Raw genomic sequence first — 21,353 nt, 5'->3', positions numbered from 1 at the left:
CTGAAACCCATCTTTCTGAAAAATGTGAAGATGTAAATAATGATAGAAAAAGTGTTTCCTGAGAAGCCTATTGCTGGAAAAAAAAATATGCATAATGGTTGGTAGGAATCTCTGTTGACACTGAGGGCACTGATATGTAGTCAGTATTATTACCTGCCCGGTTTTTTGGATGTAAATTGCTTTACGACACCTTAAGGTGAACATCAGGGACATGGTAAATGATAGTTCTTTTATGGGGAGTGAAGAAGGGAACAACTTGCTCTCTTCCTCCTGCTGGGTCTCCCTTAACACATTCTGTTTTTAAAAAAGCTGTCACTTGCCTCCTGACACGTCATGGCACATTCCTGCCACTTGTGCCACGATCATTTCCTCTGTCACTGCAATAAAGATGTGGCATGCAATGGGGATTGTGTTAAGAAGAGGGAGAGGACACCTAGAGCAATATTTTATTGCAATTGGTTGCCCCCCAAAAAGTAAAATGTCTTTTACAGGCAAGATTCACCTAAGTTCCCTTTAAATAAAGATCAAAATGCAAACAGTAAGTTTGATTTGTAGGACAGAAAGAAATTCAGTTCTTGGCTATGAAATTTGAAACATCTTTTTGAAAAAAAATTCAGAAATAAGAAGGCAGAAGTCACACAGAAGCACTTTGGTGATGTCTTGTCCCAGATGATACTTGGTGCAGACTCAGACTTGCAGATTTCCATCTCCAGGAGCCTCTGAAGGCTGCTCTCACGCCTTTCTCCACCTGCGCATATGCATTAGAAGATGACATTGAATGCAAATGAAATTCAGAGCAGTTCCAAAGAACTCTTAGTTCTTCCTCGATAACAATGGAGATTTTTTATACAATGACTTCTATTAACTTTATTCTTTCTGAGGACAAACCCACTCTTTTTTCTGGATCTGAACTGCATTTTGAAATTCAATGAGACCTCGTTGTGTTGCTTTCTCCCCTAGGATGAGCATCCTGTTATGAAGTTAATTGCATTAGAGTCTGATCTGAATTATTCCCAATGTGATTTGCCCTGTGAAACTTTATATGGCTTCACAGCAAATGATTGTAGCATAAATATTTTTTGTGGACTTTCACAGTCTTACAATCCTTGACAAGTTTCTGGCTTTGCAAGAAGAACCCTCATTCCAAGGGACTGATAGAGAAGTCCAAGGCAGTCCTTGAGCCAGCTTCGCTGAAGCATTTTAAAGTTTTCTTCTCGTGCCTGCAACTTTTGGTCAATTTTAGGGGTCAGGCCTGATGAATTACTCTACAAACTTCTACAGCAGCCTGATCCTTGTTTTTATGCTTTCAGTGGATTGTTTGTTATGTTTGAATGTTTTACAGAATTAAACTCAACAAAATTTTGTTTAGTAAGGATAAGGACTGGGAGTTCTTCCTCTCCTTATTCCCATTTCTCATTATTTGAAAAGTTGTTTTCCATTTTCCTTTGTTTCTTAGCAGCTTCACATTCTTTCAGATGACCTTTCTTCTATTTGTGTTCAGATGTGGCTAAAACTAGCTCTGTTGAGGCAATTAAATCTTATCCATTTTCCTCTCTTTCCCAGTCTGTTTTTAGTTCTTCTGTGCAACTGTGATTGGAGGCTGTCATACTGCAGCTTCTTCCCAGCTGACATTACTCTCCTCACTATCTTCTCACAAATTCATTCCTCAGCCTCTTGCAAGAGATCCCCAAGTCCCAATCTTATTCAATAATGTCTCTTTTCACAGTTTGTTTCTACTTTCAAATACTTTAGGACATTGCTCATTATTTCTAGGGTTTCCTTTTCTTTGTATTTTCTTTTTTTCCTTCTCCTGTTAGGCCACACTGTACCATCACTTAGTAAGTAGGATTCTTGATGGGATTTAGCTAAGTGGCTTATTACCATCCAAAATGTTGGGAACTTAGGTCACTGCATCTTTTAACAATTCCAAATCAGCTTTGTTTCGTCACCTGCAGATTTAATATTACTTAAATATTGATGCATATGTTCTTAGTCTAGTCAACATTAAAAAGAAAACAAAACAACCCAAAAAATACCAAAAAAACCCCCCAACAAAACACAAAACCCTAAGCTATATTTTTTTAATTCATATTGTTCACTTTGTCTCATTACTTTGATCTACAGTGTGCCTATTTTTCTCTGCCTGTTCAGTACAGCCTTTACACATATTACAGTATTTTTTCTTGGGTTTATTCATCAAGCTGCCTATTTTTCTGGTTAAGTCTGACTAAAACTGACAATTGCCAGATGATTATAAAAATCTGCTTCAATTACTTCTAAAATTCTCCATTTCTTTTATGTAAAACTTTGTTCCTTACATATATTTGAATTGCGCAGTCCGGAAGCAATGTCAGGGCTCTTTTGAACCAGTGCTACACAGCATCCATCCTATTCCAAAAGGTTATAGTACACCTGGGACAGGAACAGAGAAGGCAACCAGTTTGAGAAAGAGCTAATAGCAGAACTGAGGGGTATCACCCAGGAAGAAATATACCTTTGGGGAGAAGGGTACATACAGTCCTTCAAAATCTTAAGTGCTTTGGCAAAAATCAATACATAACAATTATACTTCTAAAACAATAAACAGGAGATGTCAGATGAAACTGGTAAGTGATCTTAAGTGGGCAAAGAAAATATTTGTTCAGCTGTAGTTCAGCTGTAGTATTTCTTACCTGTGGAGGTAGTAGACACTGAAAGTCTACATGGTTCTTATAGGGATGGAGAATCAATGGAATGAAAACACCTTAAGTATTAAAAAACCTCTGACTGACTCTCAGGAACACCCTGAACCACAAATACTGAGATGCTGGAAGATTATTCTGCAGAGGCATTCCTAAGACTGTCACTGTTTTCTTATGGTTTGTTTGCTGGCTGCTCTAAGACACAGGACAATGTATGAGGCCATTTATCTAACACTGTAATGGATATTGCACACCAGAGCATTTTTTCAGACTTTTATAATTTGAACTTGCATGCTTGGAATTCAATAAATAATAATACAAATTGCATGTTGTCTTCCTGCATTTTGAGTCGCTTAACATTGCAGAGAGACTGGAGCCTCTGGGACAGTCAACTCTGAAAACTGCAAAGGCCCTGCAAGTGCTGGGGAGACATATCTGTTATGTTTAGTCTACAGAAGTAGACTGCTGGGCTGGAGAGAGCACATATTCCCTAAAGCAATCCCCTTGTGAGTTGAATCTGCCTGTGTATTGCATAGGCTAGAGAACTATTTTGAAAAAGTGGAAGCAAAGGAAAGGTATCGGTAGTCCAAATTTTTTCTCTTCCCCAAACTGTTGTTTAACTAACCAATACTTGACATGTGCCTGGAAAGATGGCCAAAACCGCAAATTCTTTCTCAATCTGTGTGGGCAAAAATTATCTTCTATCATCCCACTTTGTTTATTCAGCACTGACAAGGCAAAAAGATGAGGAGGGCTATTGATCTTGTAAATCTTGTAATGTAACAAGTGAAAAGCCAACACAACTGGAGACCAGAAAAAGGAAAAAATGAAGGATTTAGAACTAAAGAACTTTACCATCTCAGAATCAGTGAGCACTTTAGGGAAAAATTGTTCTACTTTAGTTTCTTATCTGTAAAATAACAATATCTCACAAGGTTGCATGCAAATTTGTGGAAGTTAGCAATGCTTATTTTCTGCAGTAATGCACACAATAAAAAAGCTCCTAAGGAAATAGAATATTCTGTGTGTGATGCAGTACGGAAAAGTGTGAGGCCACACACTGGGTAAAGAGGAAAAGAAAAAAAGAAACAAATAAATAATAGATAAATAAAAAATAGAAACAAAGACAATTCTGAACAGCAAGATGGTTCATTTGCTGAGCACTCTCCATCAAAGGATCTAATAAAAAAAAGAAAGAATCCAAGCCACAAGATTTGTTAAGAGTACAGAGACAGTCTTCTGAAGACAAAAGAAAAAGTCTAGTAACAGTTTTTGTCTCTCATCAGGTCTTGGTTATTATGACAGAATGGCATGTCATGTTTTTATTTTACTTTTCCTCTGAGAGGTAAGGATTTTTCTCCTTATTATCTCTCCATTTTAACTTTTGTAACTAGTCAATCTGCTACATCCACTAACATTTTTTTTTTTGATTATCTATCTTCTCAAAGCCTTGTGATGTTTCTGAAGCCTTTCTGGACCTTGTCATACAAGCATCTGCTCCTTGGAGCTGTCCCCAGACCACTCATTTTGCTTTTACCATGGCAGTTTGCTCAGACTTTGTGATTATGGTTCTGGATGCCAAGTTATGCTCATGGTCTTAATACCCACAGTTCTGACTCTCCTTCCTTGCACAGTGAGATGATATCTCCGTTTTATGCAAACTCAAGCACTACTTCATGCTCTTTTAGATGCATCACTTTAATTCTGGCAATTCTGAGGCATCTTAGAAGTTGTGTTTCTACTCAGGCCCTAGGCATCTCTTCCCAGAAGGTAACAGGCTGCCCAATACTTGCTTTCACCCAAGTCATGTTCTCATCTGAAAATTTTAATGACAGCTGAGCTACATCAAACAGGTCTTCTCAAAACTCTTGTCAAACTGGGAACTTTGCTAAGTACTATTGGATTATTTTTCTTTCAACTACAGAATAAGATGATAACTGATTTGATTGAGTATCTTGATAGTGAGAGCGTATGGGCAAGATGCTAGAAGATTAGCAATGAGATATTTCTCAAGCTCAGGGACTAAAACTCACCCTATGTGCTTTGTGGGAGGGTATCTTTACCCTAGCCTGTCAGGCTGGGCTGGAAGCAGTGTCTTCCCTCTGGTGACAGCATGACCCTGCTCTTTTACACAAGGATTGTAGGATTCTGTAGGGCAGAAGACAGCTCTCTGAGCAGAGGAGGAAAATCCAAGCAACCTCATTTCCAGCCTCTGCTCCAATGTATTTCATATCTAAAACATCTGTCTCTAAACACTGAGTTAAAGATTTTGGGAAAAAAAAAAAATCATGTCTTACAGTTAGAATAGTTGCTTATTTTGAGCTTCGTTTCACTGAAGTTCAGTGAAACCAGAGTATTAATCTTCCAGAAACAAACAAACAAACAAAAACCCCCCACTGCCTGTTTATCTAGATTTCTACAGTGCTGATTACATTAGAATTAGTAAAATCAGCAATGCTTCTCTGAATACTGAAAGATTAGAGCTCTATTACTGATCTTTTACAAATGGGATGTGAAGATACTGCAGCTTGTCCCTGCTACCAATACTGAAGGTTTTGACACTGATTTGTGAATTGCCCTTGCTCATATGGAAAATTCCTTATTATTTTTATCAATCTCCGTGGTTAATTGCTCCTTTTCACTGACCTCAAACATAAAATACTTGGATTATTAAGTACCTTGGTGGTTTAGTAACTCTCATTTGCTATCGCAATATCAATCAACAACCTTCTTCAGTCAGTACTGTTGACTTTCTTGGTCCACTTACTAAATTCATCAGTCAACACAAACTGGGCTTTTTCCCATTTTGTCATTTGTGCTAAAAGCATCTTGCTGTAAAAATCTTGAAAGCCACTTCAATGGCCTGCTTCAAATCCTTCAGTATCATGCTCACAAAAAACCTTGACCATGCTGGTGAGCTTGCACTACCTATTCTAGTTATTAGTGTCCTTGATATCCATTGCCTTGACTTTAGTCATCTTATTGTGCCTCCTATCTTTGGAAAATATGGAAAGGCACAGCGAAGGATGGTGTTAGCCAGTGTGGTGACATTCTTTACATGACTAGTTACTTTGATATAAAATGCACTTCTGCCATTCCCCTATGAGAATGTTTCTTTTAAGTGTGTTTTTTTTATAAACTTGAGCACAAGAACCTTGGTGTAAATCAGTGATGCATTTTAGATACAGTATTGCCATACTGTTTCTGAATTAGGTTGGCTTTATTTTTTCTGGAATGAAACCAATGAGAAAGCAAACTTTCCAGCCCCCAGGCTAGGCAACCCCAATGAACTGACATTTCTAGGAACTCTGTTGTAGTGTTCAGTGTTACTTCGTTTTAGTTCATTGAAATAACAAGTAGACAATGTTTAATGTAATAACAAACTCTAAAAGTTATATTAAAAAATTATTTTGGATTTCTTTCCTTTTTTTCATATAGCATGATAAAGGTACTTGTTATACATAAGTTTATGACACTCTTTTGTTTTTTTATATAGTTTTATAATCAAAATATGAGAAAAGTCCAGCTAAATTAGAATTGCACTGATCACACTTCAGTACATATCTGACACTCCTTTGAAATATCATTGTCTAGGTCATCTTAAAAAAATGAAAGTGACAGAAGGGTAACAGCTGTGATTAGAAAAATAACACCAATACTTTCTCAATTATTTTTGCTTTCAGAAAGTAATGCGCTCTATAAGTTATGTAAACTAATGTGGAACATTAGTATGCTGATTAATTAATTAATTAACATTAATGCTGAAAATCTGTTAAGTATTCTGGTTTTTGTTGTTTTGGTTTTATTTAATTTCTGCAACTCTGCCCACTTAAGTCATTCTTGCTACCTTTGTTCCTGCCACAGGAAGGTTATGAGAGCAACCACTATTCCTAAAATACATGACTATTTACTTTCTTTGAACAACAGAGCTTTTAAATACCAATTTTTAACTTCTGTAGAAGTTAAGACAAAGAATAAGGGTCAATGAAAAACTTAAAGTCAAGTGTTATCTTGGCATTCAGTAGAAAAATGTGAATTCTATAATTTAGGAATTATGTAGAACAACAGGTAAACACTCAAAACATTCTTCAGCAAGTACATCAGTTTCTCTGTGGTAGGTTCAGATTCTTTGTTGAATTAGAGCAATTTTATGCCAAACCACTGGGAGTTCTTTATTTAAAAAGATAAACTGTATAAATAAACTCTATAAATTGCTACAGCAATCATAGAAAAGGAAATGGATGTAAAAAGTGTTCCTCCTGGCATTTACATTTGAAAATAATTATACTTAAAATTACTGTGGGATATAAAACAAATGAATAAAACTATAAAATGCTATCAGGATCTTTAAGATGCATTTTCCTATTTAGCATCACAATGGTTTCTCTGGTTGTGGCTACAACAAAGAGATGTTACTTTCAGTAAAACATGCATTTATCTTTATACATACATAAGCACATGCACTGTGGAGTTTTGCTAAAAGAGATGAAGTTTAGTGTTTAGTCTATAGACAAACAGCACTCATACGATCCATAGATTTGGCTGGAAGACGTGATAAACAGTTGCAGCACTGCTGTACTAGCCCTACTCAAGGAAGGATGTCTACTTTTGTGTCCTGGGGAATGTGGTGACCACCCAGGTTCTCAGCACTCCCATCCAGGCATGACTGTTGCCCTTGCATGTGTTACTTCACACCTGTCTGATTGGTGCATAGCAGATGATGACTGCAAAATGCTACTGGAATTACTTTCAGTTAAAAGGGTAAATATTTCTATTAGTGCAACAGATTATACTGTTCAAACTCCTATGAAATACCCACACATCTATGTTTTTACTAATCCTACTAAAGCTCTTATAAACAGTTCAATAGGTTTTTAAGTGACTCCAGCTGCGGGCGTCGTTCCCCTTCACCTTCCTTTCTTCCTTCCCCGCCCAATCTTGCTGAGACACCAAAGCGATGAAAGACTATCTTGATGTGCAAGCCTCTACCTTCTTCACTCACTTGAGATTGCTAATCCCAAATGCTTGACAGCATTGCCCTAAGGAATGTTATACCTCAGGGAGAGGAGAAGGCATGTGTGGTTTGCTTTTAGTGTCATCTCTTTCCAGCATCAGGATAAGAAACCAGATGCAGATGCCAGAGAGAATGGGGAGGAGACAAAGATGTAGCAAGAGCAGTTGGTACAGAAGTAGGATAGGCTGGAAGTCATGAATTCTGCAGTAGACTTGAAACAGAGCTATGCTGGTAGAGCATCTACTATGGTAGCAGGATGCTCTGCCTAAATGGAGGTAAAACAGCTTGAGCAATACCTTATTTGCAAAAGTTATCACTGGTGGGAGGAGAATGGGAGTCACTGTTCTTTTGGTGCTGGAGAATGAGACTCATCAAAGCCAAAGCTAAAACACTGAAGAAGTGCAGTGTTTCCTGACAGAAACTAGCACTGGTGATGATGTGACAAAGTTCCTGATAAAGGAATCAACAAGTGATAATACCGATAACTTATCTAAGGATGCCGAGCTGACACTGGTGGTGACAGTGAGGCGACACTCCTGGACTGTAGACACATGACTGACAACCCAGTCCCACTTTTTAATGGCAAGGTCTTCTAACATACCCCTTCTCAGAGTGTGTGTGGAAATTCCACCTTAAAGTAGGGATGCTCCTCAAGGTTTCTCCTTCAGGCTGAACAGAAGAGATTTGGCCACAGGTGGGTATGGGTGAAAAAAGTCAATCTCTACTTAATAATCTTTTTCCCTTTAACACCATTGCTTCAACCTTGCTTCCATTAAGAGTGCACTACACTAGTTGTTGTAGCTATCTATTCTGTGTAGTAAATAATTCTGATTAAGGTTTTTAGTCTATTCATTACCACCATCCATTTTGATAAACTATTTATTTTAGTCATAGAAATACATTTGGTTTGCCATCCTTAATCCTGTGGGACAAAATCTTATAAAGGATCAATTACACATACTATAACCCCTTAGACAGAAGCCTTTTACCAAGTCTGGGGCTAAGATTGGACCCAGTTGCACCTTCTTCTGGGAAGAAGTTTAGAAAGCAAGGGGGTCCTTTCTGCACCTCGTGACACAAGAGGAGCCTCTCCCTGACAAATTTTGAAGCTTCCATTCTTCCCATGGTAAATTCTGTCACTACAGTATTCCTTCACTGCCTATCACTGAGTTTTTTGAGAGATTGGGAAAAGAAAGGAAAACAAAACTCTTTTTTACAAAAGACACTGGTATTTTGAATCACAATGAAAACTATCTTCTAAATTTGTTCCAAAGTGGAAACTATAAAACTCTTGTTTGGGAAAAACATACAGGTGCCTTTAATTTTTGCAATTACATTTTTTAATGCCTTGCAAACATTTATCACATCTTCTTGAAACATATCACAGCATGTATCAGAAGATACACTGTGAAATTCTGTATCTCAAAACTTTCATTGAATACTAATAAAAATACATGATTTTCTGAATCTACCTGCTTCTACTGTAATAGTGTGACATTACACACAAATGAAGAAGGTAAACATCTGGTGAACTAATTTTAGGAGCATCTGTTTTTGACAAGTTGTGTTAGCTTGTTAATGTTCTACTCAGTAGCAATGCAAGGAGCTGGGACTGTAAGTGAAAATTCATAGTTTTTATTTATGCTTTTCCACTATAGTGGAGTAAAAATATTACTTGTGCTCTTCTTCCTTTTTGCTTCCTGAATTTTGCATCATTTAGTGCACTGGATGAGAGTTTCAGTGGCATGTCCACATTCCAGCCTACCCTGGAAACTGGTGGTAGGGAGAAAAAATACAGGACTGAATCTCCTTGGACTGAGGACAGAACACATGGATCCAATATGAGATGCCACTCAATGACAAACTTTAGATCTAATGGTCATTCTCAGTGATCTGGGATTCATTCCATGGTGTTCTTATTTGCTCCACTGTCACCATGGACTATGTTTTGGTTTCTTGGAGTGAAATGATCACGTTTCAAGAAAACCTAAAAACAACAATAACCCCATAAAAAGCAGCACCAAAAAACTCAACCAAACAACAAACAAACAAACAATTCCCCCTGCCAAAACCCCAGAAAAACCCTCAATGCAGGGCCTAGTTCCAAAAAAGAGTTTAAAACTCACCACTATAAATTGTTCAAATTGCTGTATGTCTGGAAATTTTAGATAGCTAACTAAGATCCTCAGATTACTCAAGAAAGCATGTGTTGGTGGAAGAAGGACAATACAGATGACATGTAGCTCTACCTGCAGAGAAATATGATGAGAATGTGTCTGTGATTTCCTTCACCAATGTGTGGCAAGATAAGGAAAGGAGAAAAACACTGAGAAACAAAGTGAACAGCAACCAGCTCATACAAATAATTTTATGCTGAACTAGTTTTTTCCTATTAAAGCATTAATTCCTGTCAAATAAAATCTTACAGATTTACATACTTAAAAATGCCAGTACCTTCGTGTTTCAGCACTCTCCTTGTAGATGCTGGGGAATGTTATCTAACGAAAGACTCTAGCATTGAACTGAAAAATTTATTTCCTTGGGGAAGCAATTTAATTACAGAAAAATGTTTTTCATTTCATGTTTTTCACAGAAAATTGACTATAACTTGTTTGTTTATTTCTTTTTGCCTCTGATGTCAGTCCATTACCATTACTGGAAGGAAAATGTAAATGCATTTCATTTCTGCCAAGCGGATTTCACCTTCCCCTCGTATTTCTTAATCAAACAGCAAAATTAGCTTTGCATTAAATTATTGAAAAATTATGCTGTTTATTTACCTTGGATTTTAAATATCTTTGTAAATATTTCCACTCTAAATTCTTGAGAAATAATTAATATTAACTGTTTATTTGATGCTATAATTCACATTTTTGCCTTCCAAAGCAGGCAATAATAGATAAAGTTCCACTGAGGGTACAGGGCAATGAAAGAACATCTAAAAAATCTGCCCAAGAATACTCAAGCATATAATTCATTATTTAAATGATTTAATGTACTTCAAATTGAATTTGTGAGAGAAAAAAACTTCTGCTTTTTAATAACATTTAAAGAGTGAAACTGCCTTCAGGCAACAACTGACCAAGTAAGGAGGAATTACTGATGTTATTCCAAAAGCCCAGTATAATTGAAAGTTAATGTTATTCATCTAATCTAGTTTATAAAGTGTTCATAATACTTCATACAAAAAAGGATGAATAACGGTAAGAAGAATTCTTATTTGGTGGAAGAAGAGCATTTCTTTCAAAGTTATATCATATATTTTCCTTAAGATGAAAACTGGAATTACTGAACAATTAATTTTGTATGTAAATGAATTGAAAAAATGTGATTAATATCTATGCTATTCCTTTTTTTTTAATCAGTGGAGCTAGACTTGCAGAAAGCAAAAATGTTCGAAGAAAACATGCACGAAGAAACCAAGCACTTCCTGCTACAGTATTTGCAAAAAGTGTTTGTTCATAAAGAATATACATTTATATTTTCCTAGCAAGACATCCAGTAACAAACAAGATCTTCACAGGCATTCCATGCTTTTTTCATCAGCCACAAATCCTGACACTCTTGTTGAAGGTGTCACAGCTTATCCATTTCTTCCATTTCTTTTGTTTTTATCCTGCAACACATTCACATGCAAATGCAAATGTTTCTCTTCTTAATCAATATGTAGCAAACTCTGTCCTGCAATAAATTCAGCTTTGTCGTACTTGTCTTTTAGAGCAGTAACGTGGCTCATATCTGCGGATATTTATTTTCAACAAGTTTTTCGCTGATGGACCTCAGTGACTTCATATGCTTCTCTCAGCTGAGGGGATGGAAGCTGGTTACAGCCCTTAGTTTCAGTGAGGCTTAACATAATCTGTAGTGGCACTGTTCCCAGGGGGAAGCCTTTGGCCAACGTATTTTGGACCTGCAATACAGCAAGGTATGACTGCAGCAAAGTTTTCAGAGGCACCACATAAATAAGGAAAAAGACAACAGTGCTGTCATACAACGTGGTCGGGGTAGTGGAAATAGTTGTGGTTGTGGTATGGTTGTGGAAATAGTTCACTCATTGCATAGCTGAGGGGTGCAACTACCATGCAGGAGTTTTTATTTCTTGGTTGTGGAATTGGTCTCACACAAACTCCAGACCCACCTTTTCTGATGTTGTTGGTAGGTTCAGTTCAAGCAGCCTCACCAGAAACTGTTTCATTAATTTGCAAGGGTTTGTATAAGGCCTGTGACTCCACAGGAATAAAGAACACTAACTCTAATACAAGACCTTATTATACAGTGAGGAGACTTTCAGCTTCTCCCAGAAGACTGTCTAGTACAAAAGCACAAAAAAGTTTCAGATAAGTAAGATTTGTCCTAATTTTCTACCTAGATACTTTTCAAAGGAAAGGCACAGTCTGAAAAAAAAATCATATCAATAGCTATAAGCAAATCATAAATAAGCCTCTAGATATTCAGTAACTGTTAAAAGTGTTACTAAGCTTGAAATGCATTTAACATAAAGGTTCTCAAGCCAGCAGCATTTTGTCAAGGTTTTTAATAATGGCTTTCTCTAATAAAATGGGCTCTGTTACTTAGAATACTGAGAACAAGGAGAAATACAAGCCACATTTTGTTCCCAGTCTAACTGAGACAATTCCATGCACCTCAGCGATGTTGCTTCCCATTTACTCCTGTGCAAGACTTTGGTTCAACAAAGCAGTTACATATGTGCTGAAAGCCCTCACTGAGCAAAGAAATCCCTTTAGTTAACTGTAGGCAAACTTAGGCAGTGCTTAGACCTCAGTGCTTGTTATTTTTTTTTATAAAGTTAAATGTGTGCCTAAGACCCTTACTGGATGAGAGCCTAATTGAATAAAATAGGGGATTCGAGTCTATCCCCTATAATCTTCTCCATAATGTTCACAATCTTTCTTCTCTAAACTATCTTTCCTGATACTGTTTACCTTGTCTTAGCACTAAACGCAACATGATCCCCTGAAAGTTCCACATGTCACTGGGCTTCATGAAACTCAACAAGGGGTGGGTATTCACTGACGTTATGAGATTGCCTTTGTAGGTAATGCTAAGCAAGAAATATGAGTTAAATTTGTGGTGCAATTAATTATCAAGCAAGAAAATTAAGTATTGCTTTTACAAAAACAGTTGACCTCTGGAGTAAGTCCTATAATTCAGAAAGTAAGAAGCACATTCTTGACAAACTTCAAGAGGATTTTAATTTTACAAAAGAGAAAGCAATGGTGTGTTCAGTATTAAATTGAAAATAAAACTTCAGAATGAAATTAGCAATTCTGATCCAAAAACCTACTACTGAAACTGGAAGTAGTGAAGTCAGGAGCATGCCTGGCTGATGGGAGTCCTGGGTGGGAGTTCCTGGTCATTGCAGTGATTTCTGGAAGATGTGTTTGAAGTGGAAGGCCTTTTCTGAAACTGTATCATTTAATAATTTTCCACTTACTCTGACAGATACTATACAGTCATTTTCATAAAACAGTAGAGCTCTAATTCCTAAAAAGTTCTTTTTTCTTTTCTTGCTACTCTCACTGGAAAGCTGTTCCAGCAAACTCCAGCCCCTTATCTAATTTCCGGGCTAAATTTAACCATGACCAGGGTATAAATATTTATTCACGTAGTGGTGTTCCTCTTTATTTAAAGGCTAGTAGAGTGCTTTGCCTCATTAGTGTTTACACTTTTACCTCCAACCATAGCTGCTTTGTCAGACTGAATCCCATATTGATGTCTTAGGTTTTAACTTTTGTATTTTTCAAATCCTGTACTGCCTAGTGTGTAACTCTGAAGTTTCTTGTAGCCTGTTAACTTCTGCTCTCTCGTGCTAGGTAGACATAACAAAGCCTCTCCAGGCCTGCTCTCCAAGGAGACTCAGACCGTCCTAGGCCTAAAAAGTATAAACCAAAAGCCTCTAAAGGGGGGCAAGCAGAGGGGAATTACATCATTAAACTGAAGTTTTAATTGCAGAATTAACCCTGGTATGCAAATGAACCAAACCTATAAAAGTGTGAAGAACTTGTGACCTGTTTTCCATCTTGGGGTCCATCTTGGCAGTAGCCTCTGGCTCCCCAGGGGGTACCTTTGAAGGCCTTTCAAATAAATACCTCTTTTATTCCCTTACTCCTGTCTAGTCTCTGTTTCCAGGAGGCCCCTCAAGGCATCAATATCACCATTTCTCTCCAAGCCAAGCAGATCTTGCTCTTTCACTGTGTCTGCATTAGTCCTCAGCTCCCCAGGAAGTGCAGACGTATGGCAGAGTCAACTTGTCTGCCTGAAGTCTGTACTACTGTCATGACAGGTTCCAGTCTTTGCTTATGTGCTTTTGTGTAGGTTTTCTGGTTGGATGGTTTGCTCTTGTTGTTGTTTGCTCCTGTTTTGTTTGTTTGGCATGTATTGCACTTCAGATTGCCTATCTGTACTAGCTGCAAGGCACATCTTGAAAGAAAAGAAACTTAGAGGCATCTTTCAAAAAGCAAACTTTTAAAGGCAGAGTAATTAGGAGACATATATCTGAACAACTCTTCTTTACATATCCATGCAAACTTGTTTCTCAAATGTGCAGACAGAAGTCAACTTCTATAGAAGTAGTCTACAGGAGTCATTCACGCAGGTTTTACAAAGACAAATGTAACCCCAAAGCAAATTAGAGTAATAAAGTTATCCATGGAACTTTATTATAGGGGGTTGTGATGTGTGACAATGTGAATAGCCAAAGAATGAACTCTCCCTCAGGTAGGAATCCGTAATGTCTGGAATATCTGACTAAAATGTGATCACTTTTTATCTTGCTATGTTCAAAAAATTTTACTTTTTTTTGTAATCATAGAAGTCACCTTTATTTCTCAGACATCCTTTGTTAGCTTCATGCCCTCCTTTGCCTTGCCTTTCCAAATTTTTTCCTGCCCTGCTAACTTTGTAGTAAAAGTGCAAACACCAGCTTGGCAGAGTTAATGCAGAATAATGTGCCAGCCTCTCAGATCTGCGGTCTTGATGCTTTTAACTTTAGACTCTTCCAAGGAAAAATGTTTTTATTCTACGAGTTGGGGAATTATGAGTGTTTACTCAATGTTGATACTTATGATGTTTGCATAAGCAAGATTTTGGATGTTGTGTTGTAGACTTTAAGAGTTTCTGTAAACTATGGTCTGTAAACTATAAGAGCTGTAGTTTGCACTATAATTGTTTAAATTTTTTTAAGTCAATTGAAACCGATGTTTTCTTGATGAGTGCCCTGGGAAACTTGGATACTGCAGATTATTTGGCATTGATTTTAGTATCCTGGCCCTGAATGATCCACCCTGACACAATGTTAGCATGCACTACATCACCTTGGGATGTGAGCTACCGGACATGTTTTATTTCTTGTCTTAAATTACTGCTGTGTGCACTTTACCAGCTCTCCCTTTCTACCTGAGCAGTGACTGTGCTGATATGAAGCCTTTCTTGACCAGTTTTTTCCTAGTTCATGGATTGTTGAAAGACTTAAAGACTGTTAATGATTCTACTAAAGCTCTGGTCTCTCTTTGAGAGATATCACCTTTTTATTAAATACTGAAAAGGGATTGATATTCAGTGGTAGTGTGTAAATGCGATTGTGCAGTAACTTTTTTTTCCACACCAGCTCTGTTCAATAGCTTTTATTCATGGTCTGTAAGCATTAATAATATTGAGTGTAGTACTGCAGTTAAATTGGCTGACGCAATAGCTTTGCCTCACTCTTCACCAACAAGTGCTCCAGACACACCATCCAAATCAAGGAAGACAAAGGCAGGGATTGAGAGAATGCAGAACCACCTGACTGTAGGAGAACATCAAGTTCAAGACCACCTAAGGAACATAAAGATGCACAAGTCCATGGGATCTGATGGGATGCATCCACAGATCCTGAGAGAACTGGTGAATGAAGTGGCTAACCCTCTTTCCATGCTATTTGAGAGCTTGTGGCAGGCCAGTGAAGCTACCACTGACTGGAAGAGGGGAAACATAACCCCCATTTTTAAAAAGGGTAATAAGGAAAACACAGGGAATTCCAGGCCAGTCAGTGTCATCTCTGTTCCCACCAAGATCATGGAGCATATCTCCCTGGAAACTATGCTAAGGTACATGGAAAACAAGGAGGTGATTGCTGACAGCCCTTCACTAAGGGGAAATTGTGCCTGACAAATCTGTTGGCCTTCTATGACAGCGTTATCATGTTGGTGCTTAAGGGAAGAGCAGCTCATGTCACCTGCCTGGACTTGCACAAAGCATTTGACACTGTCTCACATCCTTCTCTCTAAACTGGGGAGACATGGATTTGATGGATGGACCACTTGGTGGATAAGGAATCAGATGGCTGGTCCCACTCCAAGAGTTGCAGTTAACAGCTTGGTGACTTTTTTCCAAAGATCTTTTCAGAGTTGGTTGGCCAAATACAGTAATAATTGGCTGAGAACCTCTGGAATGCCATCTTGGGGGAACCTAATAGCCTCTAAAATAAATCCAGTATACATTTTAACTCCTGTACTGTTCTCAAACCTGGTTCCCACTCACAGCAAAACCAAGGAAAGACCCATAATTCAGTGGAAGGTAGACAGGATCTAAAAGCTTTTACAAGGAACAAGATGCAGTCTGTTAATGATCTGTAGATCTGTGGTTCAGTTCTGAAATAAGCGTTCAAGAAAATCTTACAAATAGTTGGAAAAATAAATATAACTGACATTTCTCTCAAATTGTCATGGAATGCACTCCAGCTGTATTTATTATACACATTTTCTCCATGTGCTATGTGCTTGCATTCTTTTGTGATGAATGATGTTGCCGTGTGTTGGAGTCTTCGTGCTATCTTTCTTTGAATCAGGAATGTGTAGGAGGTTATTTGAGGACAAAATACTGTAGGATCTCCCCTCATATTTTTGAATTTGTAGCATGGAACTGAGCAGTGGCTGTATAGCTTGGTTTAGGAGAGTTCACAGCCTGCTAATGCTACCAGTGTACTCATGCCTTGCTACCCATTTTGCCATGTCTACAAGAACTGAGAATCAGAACTCCTACTGTTGTCTGACTTTTCATTTGAAGTCTTTGGACATAAATTTTACCTTTCTGATAAGGTAAACTCTGGGCCTGGGCCATGCCTAATACTCCTAGATACTATGGCAGCAGAAAATAATGCATTACCATGAATCACTGTAGCTTCATGGAAATTGATAAACTTGGCTGTCACCCAAACCTGGAGAAGCATTTCACCCTAGGGAGGCCTCCGACTCCATCACGGACCATACAAGAAAGCAAGCTGATCTTGTGGTATGCAGCAAATGTAAAGATCCAGTTTCAAAAAGGGAAAGAAATTATACAATGTGTAATGCCATAAAAGCCGTATGCCATCGCACAGGATATTACTCACATGGCACAGATCATCACAGTGACATACACTTTGATTGCTATTTTACCCTTATGTTGTGACTACATGCTAAAGTTATAGGAAAAATGATGAAGGTAAACAGCATGTAGCTTGAGTTTAATGAGAAAGTTTCCAAGAAATACAAGTTCATTTGTGGGAAAAGCTTTCTGTTTCTGGTTTCTCCTGTGATTGCAGTTTTCTTATAAACATGTTGGATTTTGAAATTTGTTCTGCATTTTTTCTTCCAAAGGAAACAAAAAATGAATGGGTATCCCAAGTTTCCTTTTCCTAGATGACACTCTCTCTTCCTCAGTGTGCTGTTACCACTTGGCCAGCATCTCTTTCTGATTTTCTCTGACCTCTCTCTCTTGCCCTCCTGGCAGTGCAGCGGCTGACTCGGAAATTGTTTCCTTCTTTGACCCCAGTGAAAAGCAATGGTTAGAAAACTTTCCTAGGATGTGAAAGCAATGGCTCCAGCTCTTTGAGAAAGGTCCAGCTCTCCCACTACTGGGCAAATGCTGTAACCACTCAGCTGTAATGCAGAATCTGCACTTTTCCTGTTCTCTGTAATGAAGTCAGTGCCAACATTTTCTTCTCCTCCCACGACCTCAGTGCTAAGGGTAAATATTCCAAGAAGGCATAGGGGACAAACCCCCTTAGGGGTGCATCTAGAATTTAAGGGCCTGTCTGCCTAAATCTAGACCACAACAGAGCAGAAGATAAGGTGCCTGGATCGCTCCCCAGACTGGAAGGACAGAGTGTTGTGCTCGCAACAACACATGCCATCACTGCAGGAACTTGCATGATGGTCACAACATGCTGACAGATGGAGACACCTGGGAGTTTAGGTGATTTGACTCTGGATCCCTCTCAGGTACATAAGCAGAATTCCAGCACAAGAAAACTTATAAGCTGTGTCTGTAACATTGACTACAACACTCAGCACACCCAAATACACTTCAGAAGAATACATTTGAATGCAGAGGATGTTGATGGGAAGTAGGCCTGGAAGTTGACTGTGCAGTCAGGGTGACTTTGCTGATGCAGTAGAAGGAACATTACCAGAGAAACTCTATGTTCAGTGTCTAGGAGGCTGTAGTGGGTTGTCCTTGGCTGGATCCCAGGCACCCACCAAAGCCTCTCTATTACTCCTCTCTGCAACTGGGCAGGGGAGAGAAAATAAAACAAAGGGTTCATGGGTTGAGATAAGGACTGGGAGAGATCACTCACCAAATACTGTCACAGACAAAACAGACTGGAATAGGGGATTTCAACTGAATTTATTACTAACAAAATCAGAGCAGGATAATGAAAATAAATAAGACCTTAAAAACACCTTCCCCCCACCCCTCCCTCCTTTCCAGATCTACCTCCAGCGGTGCAGGGAGATGGGGAAAGGGGGTTATGGTCATTATGTCTCCGCTCAGGGAGAGGAGTCCTTCCCCTGCTCCAGCATGGGGTCCCTCCCATGGGAGACAGTTCTCCTTTAACTTCTTCAACGAGAAGCAGCCATCCCACGAGCAACAGCTCTCTGCAGACTGTTGCAATGTGGATCACTCTTCCACAGGGTGCAGTCCTCCAAGAACAGACTGCTCCAGTATGAGTTCCCCACAGGGTACAAGTCCTACCGGGAAACCTCCTCCAGCATGGGCTCCTCTCTCCGTGGGTCTGCAGGTCCCTGCCAGGAGCCTTCTCCACCAAGAGTCTTCCATGGGTTCGCAGCCTCCTCTCAGGCCTCCATCTGCTCCAGCATGGGTCTCCTCCAGGGCTGCAGGTGGATCTCTGCATCACCGTGGACCCCCATGGGCTGCAGGGGAACAACTGTTTCTCCATGGGCTGCACCAGGGGCTGCAGGGGAATCTCAGCTCTGGCACCTGGAGCACTTCCTCCCCTCCTTCTGCACTGACCTAGGGGTTTGCAGGGCTGTTCCTCTCACATGGGCTGTTCTCATCCCACTCTTCTCTTGCCCCAATTACATCTGCACAATAACTTTTTTTTCTTCTTCTTCAGTATGTTATCACAGAGCCATTACCATAATTTCTGATTGGCCCAGGCTTGGCCAGAGACACATCTGTCTTGGAGCCTCTCAGGACTGGCTCTGCTGGAGGAAGCTTCCAGCAGCTTCTCACAGAAGACACCCCTGCAGACCCTCTCACTACCAACACCTGGCCATGCAGACCCAATACAGAGGGGCTGCCTACCTCGGCAGTGCTCTGTCCAGTTGGTAGGACAAAGCACAAAGACTCATAACCAGAGGATGAATGTCCACAAATCAGAAGAGAGATGAGCTCAAGTGATGTTTGAGAGTCATATTATAACTTTCCTAATTATTTGGATCATAACTAGCATCTGTGGCCATTTCTGAGTGCTCTTACCAATAACTTTAAAACACACACTGATATACATCTGGGATGGTTTAAAACTGAAAATGAAGACAGAACATCAATAAATCCTTGGAAAGGCCTGATTTAGCCACTTGCAAACTCAGCCTTTTCTATGGAAGAAGAATGTATATGTATTAGCGTGGCACTGGTCTTTGCCATTCTTCTTGGGATAATGATTCAAAGCCCTTGGCTGTTTCCAGGGAGAAGGAAAATAGGGATGTTTTCTACAAAAACACATTCCTTGCTCTGTACCTAGATATGATGTAGGATCCAATGTGGACGAGTATGAGTCATGTGCTCCACATGCCTTATGGCACTTTGTAAGTAGGCAGTGAAGTGCTGGCTCATGAGTCATCAGCTTCAAGTGAGTGGGCAGTCAAATCCTGCATAAGCTGATTTTTCAGAACCATTTCTAATGGGCAAATATAGCATGGGCAAATTATTTTGGTTTTGTTTGTGTTTCCTCGGCTTCAGTTTTCACCAAGGCCCCATGTTATTACGCCTGATATATCCTACAGTTTTTATTTTCTCCCATTCCAGCTTTGACACGCTTGTCCAGAGAAGATTCATCATCTGCTTCTTTGCAAGCAGTTTCCATTTTCCTTAGCATTACAACAGAAGCAAGGAAATGAATAGAAATAGCAAACAAGATAAATAAACTGTACTATTGCGTCTGCTGTTAGGGCTGCTTTGGCACCAAAATATGGTTCTGTTGAGTCTTAAATTCAAAATATATATTTTCCCTTTCACTAGTCCTCCTTTTGGTGTCATTAGATGATATAAATAGATGTAATCCTCTGTCCTGATATTTCAAAACTTCACCTAAAACTTCATACAGCCACAGAAATCCTGCCACTTTTTGAGACAGAGCTCCTGCTTCAACAAAAATACTCTCAACTGAGTTTCACAGGTGCTATGCCCTACTTGCACTCATTATTCCCAGGACCATACACGGGTCAGACACTCCATCCACCTTTATACAAACTGCAGAAGGATGGCACTTTGCCCCCTGCCATTCTGCTCTGGACCCTTGGTGAGTGGCTCATGAGGAGCTAAAAAATGGCAACTTTCCAGATCATAAGAGAAAGACGGCCAGCTCAAACTGGACTGGATGAGACTACTCAGCACTGCTCCTTGGATTGACACCTCCCAGAAAACCAGCCCTGCTCTGCTGCCAGCTGCCACTGCTGGGGCTATCTGAAGGAGCAACGTGTGCACCACAATGCCTGGTGGAACTGTTCCACTGACTCACAAGGCCGTCATGCTTGAAAGTTGCCAGCAACAGCCATTTTTTTAAAAAAGCTTTTTCTTAATACAAAAATCAGTATCTGGTGCAACTTTCCCTCAAGACCCACCGTCCCCAAACCCATTAAAGACCATCAGTAAAAGCAGACTGGTTGCAAAGCGTAGCAATCCAGACTCTGGACACTGGATGTGGAGATGCCCATAGCCCCTTTTTCTCGGCTGCTGTTCGACTGCGCGCCGGCACGCAGGAGGCGGCCTCTTCCAGTGTCCTCCAGGGACACCTGATGGAGCAGGATCAGACTTCAAATAAATAACACAGCCTGTCCCTTCCCGGCTTTCGAGGGCCTCACGTACTGCCCGAACAGTAGTTTCTTGGACAACCTCTTTTGTTTCACCCGAACTGCAGAGCAGTTGCATGCACGGCTGCTCCCCCGCTCCCTCCTGCTTTCTGTATCACATTTCAGCCCGGGCGAGGATGGGGGGTCCGGGCAAGTGGGATCCCCACGGACGGGATTCTCTGCGGGGAAACGCGCTTCCCAAGGTGGGGGATGCGAGGAAGCGGCCGCACCGCACCGCAGCGCGACGGAGCAGGGCAGGGCAGGGCAGGGCAGGGGAGGGCAGGCTGCCCTCCGGGGGTGGCCCCC

The sequence above is a fragment of the Corvus brachyrhynchos genome, unplaced genomic scaffold (assembly GCF_000691975.1).
Source record: "Corvus brachyrhynchos isolate BGI_N302 unplaced genomic scaffold, ASM69197v1 scaffold44, whole genome shotgun sequence".
In the NCBI taxonomy this organism is placed as follows: Eukaryota; Metazoa; Chordata; class Aves; order Passeriformes; family Corvidae; genus Corvus; species Corvus brachyrhynchos.
The sequence above is the reverse complement of the archived record's forward strand: the minus strand, read 5'-3'. Positions refer to the sequence as shown.